At 37.4% G+C, this 9,023-nt stretch overlaps 1 pseudogene; it reads left to right on the forward strand.

Annotated features, from left to right (window-relative positions):
• Window positions 1–260: 260 nt before the first annotated feature.
• On the forward strand, window positions 261–1,537 carry LOC101591275 (annotated as a pseudogene).
• Window positions 1,538–9,023: the final 7,486 nt, after the last annotated feature.

A 9,023-nucleotide genomic window follows, 5' to 3' on the forward strand; every position in this document is an offset into this window, starting at 1 on the left:
TAAAAAAAATGTGCTTGCACAACCAGTCAAAAGTTAAGGTCAGCTCCTTCCAGGACGTAAAAAAAATGACAAGGTTGTTTGCCAAACATGATGCAGTTTTTAGCTTTAAAATCTCTGTACTTCTAAGGTTCGTGGCCGTTTTGTCCTCTCCTGCGTGAGTATGGTCAAGCAGTTCCTGGCTGGGTAATAAAAGGCTCAGACTAAATATTAATTTGGACTCATGTCTGGCTTCTACATTGAAAACCCATAACACCGTCAAAATGTCTGTCCCAAGTTCACTCATGAAGCAAATGCCTGTTCAGTCTATGGCTGGGGTTGTCCCAGACCACAATGAGAAAGGTGAGGTTTCCGTGGAGAAAGTGAAGATAAAACGTTATGTGTCTGGAAAGAGGCTCCTATGGAGTCAGCAGATGAAGAATTTCAATTCATTAAGAAAGCCAAAGAACAAGCAGCAGAATCTAAGGAGCAGGAAGAAGATTCCTCTAGTGACCCCTGGATGTATCTCTTACACAATCGGATTAGTGAAGACATAGAAGAGAGATTAGCTCGTTATAGGAAAATAGTGGAACCTGGAGTGGTGGGAGAAAATGACTCAGGAGGAGATGCTTGGGGCATGGAACAAGAACATCACAGTGAAGAAGAAGAGGAAGGGATTGATGAGGAGGAAATAGAACGGCGCAGTGGTATGATGCATCTGTGAGCACAGGAAAGAAAAACTGAAGAGACGGAAGCCATGGAGATGGAGGATGAAGGATGTTCTGGAGAAGAATCAGAGTCAGAGTATGAAGAGTACACAGAGAGTGAAGATTAGATGGAGCCTCGCCATAGGCCAGTCTTCATCGGCAAGAAGTACTGAGTGACTCTTCAGGAACATGAGGCTGAAACACTGAAGCAGAAGGAGCTGGACCAGGAAGCCAGACGCATGGCCGAGGAGAGGCAGAAGCACACACTTACAATTGTAGAAGAGGAGACCAAGAAAGAGGTGGAGGAGAACAAGCAGGCACTGGATGCTCTCAATACTGACGATGAAAATGAGGAGGAGTATGAAGCATGGAAGGTTCAAGAGCTCAAGAGAATCAAGAAGGACAGAGAAGACCGAGAAGTGCTTGAAAAGGAGAAAGCAGAAATTGAATACATGAGAAAACTTGCTGAGGAAGAGAAGAGAGTCGAGCTTCACGCAAATGGCAAAGTCATTACGAACAAAGCTGTTAAAGGCAAATACAAGTTTTTATAGAAGTACTATCACGGGGGTGCTTTCTTCATGGATGAGGATGAACAATTATGCAAGACAGATTTCAGTGCACCTAGCCCAGAGGATCATTTCAACAAAACTATTCTTCCCAAAGCCAAGCAGATCAAGAACTTTGGACACTCTGGTCATACCAAAAGTACCCGCGTTGTAGACCAAGACATTACCTCCTTCAAGTCAGGGTGGGGCCAAGAGAGTGCACAAAATACAAAGTTCTTCAAACAGAATGCAGCAGGGGTACACGATTTATTTGAATGGCCATCTGCCAAGAAGTACAAAACTATGTAAGATTCAGCCACTTCTTCGAATTGCGGGACACAAGAGGGAATCTCAGCATCTGGTCCTTGATTTTCTTTCTCCATTATGCACACGTTCCCTTTCTGCAGCTGACTGCACTGACTGGCACATTTGTGTACCTGAGTGGTTCTGTTTTTTGAGGGTGCTTTTTGAGATTTGAACTCAAACTCAAAAACTGATTTAAAATAAAATAAAGCACTATCCTGATAGGATTAGAGGCTTTCCAGTTAAAATCATTTTTGAGAAATCTAGATTTCTCTACGATGGCTTCCCATGTTTACTTGGGATTGTTAGGAATTTCTTTTTCCAGCTCAGTAGCTTGAGTCACAAATAAGGTCGTATAAGTGGACAATGTGTTACTTCTAACTTTGGCTTAGAAGGCATATGTCAGGAAATCTAGGCTATTTGAAACCTGTTTTGCATTTTTTGTTGGAGTCAACTTTTCTAAGTAAATATATTTTTGTTCCATTTATGTGTGTGTCAAGAAGTAAAAGAATTACAGGGCCAGGGAGGTGGCTCAGTGGAGTAAGCACTTCCCTGGCAAGCCTGAATTCAATCTCTGGTTCTAAAAAAAAAAATTACACACCAAAAAAAGTAATTTAGTATATGTAACTACAAAGGGACACAGCCTTATACATATGTTAAAATTTATGCTGTTTTTGTCTTCTAACCATTTACATATTTCATAACAATAATACTAATGCAAATGTTTGTTAGTGATCCTTCACAGTGTAAGTTTTCCTGTGTCAAGCTTTATATGTGTCTCATTTCTTCACTGATACCTTCTTAGGAGGATATTCTTTATTCTGTATCAAGAAAAACTCTGACATGATTATAATATTGTGTTCAGGAAAAAAAAAGAGTCTCCTAGTGGCCTAAAAGAAAGTAATTAAGATAATTTGTACCATGAGTGGTGGCGCAGACCTATAATCCCAGCACTGGGGATGGGAGGGCAGGAGGATTGCCTGGAGGGAAGCCAGGACTACATAGTGAGTCAAAGCCTGGCATAGCTAGACCTGTTTCAAAACAAACAAATGAACTTGATATGCATCTACTACAGTTTGTGCAGATTTTAGAAAGCATTATTTCAAGTTATAAATTTTCCATAATACAATGATCTACCTTATTTTATAAAATATATAAATCTAATGATTGTATATTTCAAAAAGATCTATTGTACTATTTAGGTCAAAGTAAACTAGTAAAATTTCTACTTGTTTTCACTCATTTCCAATAGGAAAAAAAATACTGAGGATTTATAAGAAAATTACTTTAAACCCTATGATAGAACACAGAAGTATACTGAGAGAAAACCTAAATCCAAGAGCTTGTCAGAAATGTGCAGAAATCTCAGTGGGCAAATATGGAATGCTTTTGCCATACCCAGCAGACCATTGCTGAAACCCTGAGACATGAAACAAATCCATCAAAGCAGGAGTCACTGAAAGAGAAGAAAATAACCAGTCTATCACTTAAGGCATAAGGCTTAAAATATTAAAGATGAGGCAAGACTTTATAAAGGACTCTGTGGTTATTGTTAAAGTAGAATTTGCTCAGAGAATATGGTTTAGTGCACCAAAGCAGTGAGTTCCCTAAAGCTGTTTCGGCTGATCCTGCTCTTCTGTACTAGGATCTCTAGATTAAAAGGCTACAAAATCATAGAAAACTTGGACTCTGTTTATTCCTATTTGCCCTTGAAGTTCTATTTCCAGTAGCATCACAGTATAGCATGGATAAGCCAAAAGCATAAAAAAGAAAGAAAGAGGAAAAAAGAATAAAGAGCAAAAGAAAAGCAAGAAAAGTAACTTTTTCAGCATTCTGATGCCAGCTTGGTGGTTTTAAATTTCAAATTGAATCAACTGCACAAATGGCATCATAGAATTTTTTATTTTACTAAGTTAACAATAGTAATTTAGGTATCACTTCTCAGGCTTTTGGCTAAGATTAAGTGATAGTAATTTACCAACACAAAGAGCTGAGGAGATAGCTCAGAGGCCTAAGCGCCTGCCTGGCAAGCACAAAGGTCCTGAGTTCAATCCCTGGTACCCAAAAAAAAAAAAAAAAAGTAATTTACCAACACGTCCATGTAAAACATGTAGTTGACTGGTGCTATTTAGTATGATTTTTTTCTATTGTTGGAAAAGAAATTGTGCTTACTCGTCTTTCCTAATGATGATAAGAATAGATATTAATCTCAAATTACAAAAATTAAAAAGAAGGAATGAATACATTTCATATTAAATTATCATCTGCCAGGAATTAATGAATACATTTTTAGAAAGGTACTGTAGTTTGTACTCTTAGTAACAACACATCTTGCATCTTAGTGCATACTGCTGCTCTGAGACTGACTAGAAGCAGCAGACTGTTCATATGCAATGTTTAGTTTTTCTTTCAAAATAGTCCTCAGAGAAAAAAGCCCAGATGTCATGAAAACTCAGCATGAGTGTGGTGTCTCAGGTACTCTTCTCTCGTTGTTGGGACAAATACCCGACACTCAAAATAAAGGAAGGAAAGGTCTATTGAGCTCACAGTTACTGGAGGTTCAGTCCATACTCAGCTGGCTCCAAGGCAGAGCAGCACATGGCAGACAGCAGCCTTCCATAGCGGCAGCAAAGAGCAGAGAGCAAAAGGGAGGAGTAGCACCAACAATAGCTGCAGAAAGCAAGTCTGTCTTCTTAAGTTGCATTCAGGCTATCCCCCCCACCCCAGGCTGGGGGTAATGCTCATACCCATAATCCCAGCAGCACTTGCACCCATAATTGCAGCAGCACTCACACCCATAATCCCAGCAGCACTTGCACCCATAATCCCGATGGATCATTAGTTAGCGACAGACTATATAAGCCTACCCCATGGCATGTGGTTTTGAGGGGACAACTAGACACAAACCATAACAGATGGGATACTATTACTCAGACATTAGCCTCTTGCAGATTGTTACTTTTTCAAAGTGAGTGACATCTTTGTACTTGTACTAAAAGTCAGAAAGATGTTCAGAATTTTTTTACCCTCTCTTTAAGACCAGAATAAACAACTTTTTTACTCAAATCCTAACCAATACTTTAAGATACTGAATAATTCCTTTCATATTGGAAGTGAAGGGGGTTTCTATATCTGTCTTTAGGAAACTGAAATTAATTTTTTACTGTTTTTACATGGGAAAGAGAACATCTAATTTAAAATGATATTTACCAAAAGGAAGAGTACTAAATAAAACTTACACATTATTCTACTAGCATATAGATACTTGTTATCTAGGGAATAGATACAAATGGTATCACAGATTAGAGCCACAAATAATATACATGTGACATATAGATGACTCTTCATGTAAACCATCAAGAGTCCAAGGAATCCTAGCTCTGAATATAACCCTCCAGACACAGACGGGAAACATCAAAGCCAAGGACCCGGTCCCTGGCAGCTACCTCTACCCTTGATTCAGTCAGTACTACTGTTTTTACTGCTTGTTTTGTGCTTTGAGCTTTTACATAAGACTTTTTCTTCTGAGTGTAGGTATTTTTGTTACTCTATCTAACTCACTGACTTATAGACCTATGTTAGATTATAGCACAGGATCTAGGTAGATAATATTAAAAAAAGAAAGATAGGTTTCCTTCAAAGGAAAAAGCACATTTTTAAATTTAAAAATAAAGCCAGATGCCAGAATTCCTTAATAGTGACAGATTATTCAAAACAAAAGTGTTCTAATTATCTTAGCAATATTTTATGATGCTGGAGGGAAAATGTCTATTCCCAGAAAAGGTTTGAAAGCTGTCACATAATATTACTCTTATATCAGTGTCCAAATTGTAAAGTAGAGTATGTTCAACAGAATTAAATCCTGCCATCTATACTCTTCAGATCATATAAATACGTTTCTCTTCAGATCATATAAATCTTTCACCTTTTACTAAAGATCCTGCCTTCTAGGAATTATTACTCTAATTACCAAGTATATAGAAACAAGAATGTTCTAAACAAATGAGGGATAAATGACAAAAATATTTATAGTTCACCTCACTTCATTGATCAACTCTGCATTCTCATGGTTTGGAAATAAGCCTTAATTTTCTGATACTGAAAAATTAAGACTTCTAGAGCTTTCACTGACAGAGAATTAGCTAGTATCTTTAAGGTGGAGATGTCCTAACGAATTTGAAAAATAACACTTATCCAACCTTAGATGCAGGTGTTCTATTTTACATCATGCTCCATTATTCAAGAAAGCAAGACCAAGAAAAAACTTACCTGCCTTACAGAAAGCCCTCTTCAAAGACACCTACAAAAAGTGGAACACAGAGTACTTGTTGGAAACTGCTCTTGATTTTATGAAATACAGTGAATATCACTGTATTTTCAAAGAAAATATGTATCCTTTTCAAAGAAAATATGGTCATCTTGTGAATGTTTCTAATCTGAAAATAAATGCCATGCAAGTAGTACTATTGCTGAGAAAAATACACCTTTATAATCACTTTGATTACATTTATAAAACTTCGTCAAACTTATTAAATAAACTGCATGGCCATAGTCTAAGAAGAAAACATTCTAAAAGAAAAAAATTGAAAAACATACACAGAGACACATTTGGCAGCATTCATGTATGCTTCCAATTAACCAATCTGGAGCGTTAGCTCTTTGACTTTCATAAATGATTCTTAACTTTAAAAATGGAGGCTAGAGTTTTTCTTTGAAAATAAGAAAGGAATAGGATCTTAAAATTAAAAAAAGAAACTTTACAAATAATAGGACCTTACTTTAGATGTCTTTCAATAGAGAGCTATGTGAAACATATTTTTCAATGAAAGAGACTTGTTTAGGTCACAAGTTTTAAAGAGGAATGCCTTTGTGAAAGATCAGAAGTTATAAGTACGTTATGTGACATTAGTTATATTTCAGAGTTACTAGTGATTGCTTTGATAATAACTTTCTCACACACATTTATGAATAGCATTGCTTTTAATATTCTATGAATTATAGGAAAGAAGTGATTGATTCAACAGTCATTTGCTCTTCTCTGTGCCAAGACTGTCCCACAAAGATGACATGCCTTTGAGAAACAAATTTATTTGGCAATGACAACAGGACAATGATATAGTTTTTGTTGATGATATTACTGACTTCTGATGGGCATATGAAGGAAGAGCCAGAAGATAGCAAGTGAAGGTAGTTAAATAAATTAGGGCATTAGAATGATCACCCTTAAGGACAAGGAGGATTTGAATAAGACAATAGCAGTAAAGAGGAGGAAGGAATTGAGAGCAAGTGAAGACAATCACCAGGATTAGGTGGTAGACTACAGAGAAGCTTATTAAAGCTTATTAGAGAGGTAGAAATCATTATGCCACATAACAGATCAATATGCTGGCTTTTCAAATGACCACCTTGACACTTTTCTACTTTCATTACCTGAAAAGTTACTTTTACCAAGGCAAGTTGTGTAACCCAGACAGATGAGTACTAAGAAATAAAAAGGTTCAAAAGCATTAGCATATTTTACTGTTCAACCAAAACTACAGTATATGGGGCATTTGTAAGTCAGAATAGAAAATAGCTGGTTTATTACTTGGAAGAACAAGACAGTGCCAAGAAGGTTATCTTTTCTTCTAAAAACCACAGAGTTGGAATAGTTCCTCCCATCATTCAAGGATTTGAATATTACCTATAACTGATATTTATTTATTTATTTATTTATTCATTGCATATTTTACCAGATTCTAGCATGATACATCATGTCACTTGATCTTCACAGTACCTCTCAGATAGGGAGAGCAGCTATTATTATTGTTCCAAAGATGAAAAAATGTAACAATTTCAAAATCACTCAGACACCAAACAACTGCTCATAGATCCACATTCTGGCTGCCCGACTCCAAATCTTGGACCATTTCTTTTTCACTGTCTTTTAGGTTAGATCTGAGAGCTGTGACAATGTGTGGCCCCTGTAGTCAGAGTGGTTAGCATGACTAGGAAGATAAGGATAAGATTAATGAGTTCCTTCAGTAGGCAACCAGGGTGACCTTCCAGCTATCCTTGAAGGACAGGTGGCCAGAGAGAAAATTCAGCCCTGAAAAGCAAAAGCAGAACACAACATGGGCAGGGACGCTGAAAAAAGTTGAACTCAAAGTAGTGTGACAAAATTATGGTGCTTAGAGATAATGTAGCCACATCTGGAATGTAAACCAAAAGAATGGGGGCCAAACTCACCAGGTGAGTAGTTACTTGCGAGCTTGCTAGCAATGTAGATTTTTTAGTTTCATTTTATGAATTTAGACTTAAATTTAGAACCCTGGCTTGGAGTCCATAAAGGACACCTCTCCTTAGCCTAGGAAATTTAACAAAGAATATTCATTAAAAAAAAGAATATTCAAGGGCTGGTGGTATAGCTCAGTGCACTAAGCACTTGCTTAGCTAAGCGCAGGAGCCAGAGTTCAATCCCTGGCTCCACATGCCGCGCCGGCCCAGCCTCCGGGTTCGCTGAGTTGGCGATGGAGTCTGGGCACAGTGGCACGTGCCTGTAATCCTAGCACTCGGGAGGCAGAAATCAGGAGGATTGCTACTAATGTGGGCTATGTAATGAGGCCCTGAACAAAAAAAGAAAATCTAAAAAAAAAAAAAGAAAAGAATATTCATCAAATAATCCAAAGGATAAAAGAAGCAACCATCTAGACAGACTTTTTTGAAGCAAAATGTTGGTAATGTAACATCTATTTTTCAGAAAGAGTCTATAAAATAGCTACATAGGGCTTATTTTTCGTACCTACTCTGGTACAAGGTACCAGGCCAGATATTGGGAATATACACAGACTTGATTCTTGTCCTAACAAAACTTACATTCTAGATGGAAAGTTAATATTAGCAATCATGTGGTTTTTCCATAATAACTATTGTTTTTATACAATAGCATGATGTAAGCATAAAAGGGAAAATATATACAGGGTATTAGAATGGGACAGGACCTCAGATAGCTCAGGAGTAGAGCATGCCCTTAGTATGTAAAGTCCTGGGTTCATAGTAAAGAGAGGAGAGGGAAGAAGAGGACAGGAAAGCAGAAGGGAGAGGAGAAGAGGGAGGGGAGGGGATGGGAAGGGAGGGGAGGGGTGGAGAGGAGTCTGAAGAGTGAAAAAATAAAAGGGGAACCCAAGCCAGTCTGGGAGATCAGACAAAAATTTTTTGAGGAAAAGAAAGGAAATTTCAGATCTAAAGGATGAGTTTCAATGGCCCAGAGAAAGGAGGGAGGATGAAAGAAAAGAGAGAGAGAGAGAGAGAGAGAGAGAGAGAGAGAGAGAGAGAGAGAAAGAGAAAGAGGCATCCCAGTGGAATGCTAATTACCTACTTCAAAAACATTTATTGAGAACCTATAATATTAGAATATACTTTAGATTCTGGAGTATAAGTATAAACAAAATGAATAAAGTTGCTGCTTTCATCAAATCTATATCCTAGTTTGAGGTAAATGTTTAAAAAATAA

This window comes from Octodon degus, unplaced genomic scaffold (assembly GCF_000260255.1).
Source record: "Octodon degus isolate 3935 unplaced genomic scaffold, OctDeg1.0 scaffold00074, whole genome shotgun sequence".
NCBI classification, from domain to species: domain Eukaryota; kingdom Metazoa; phylum Chordata; class Mammalia; order Rodentia; family Octodontidae; genus Octodon; species Octodon degus.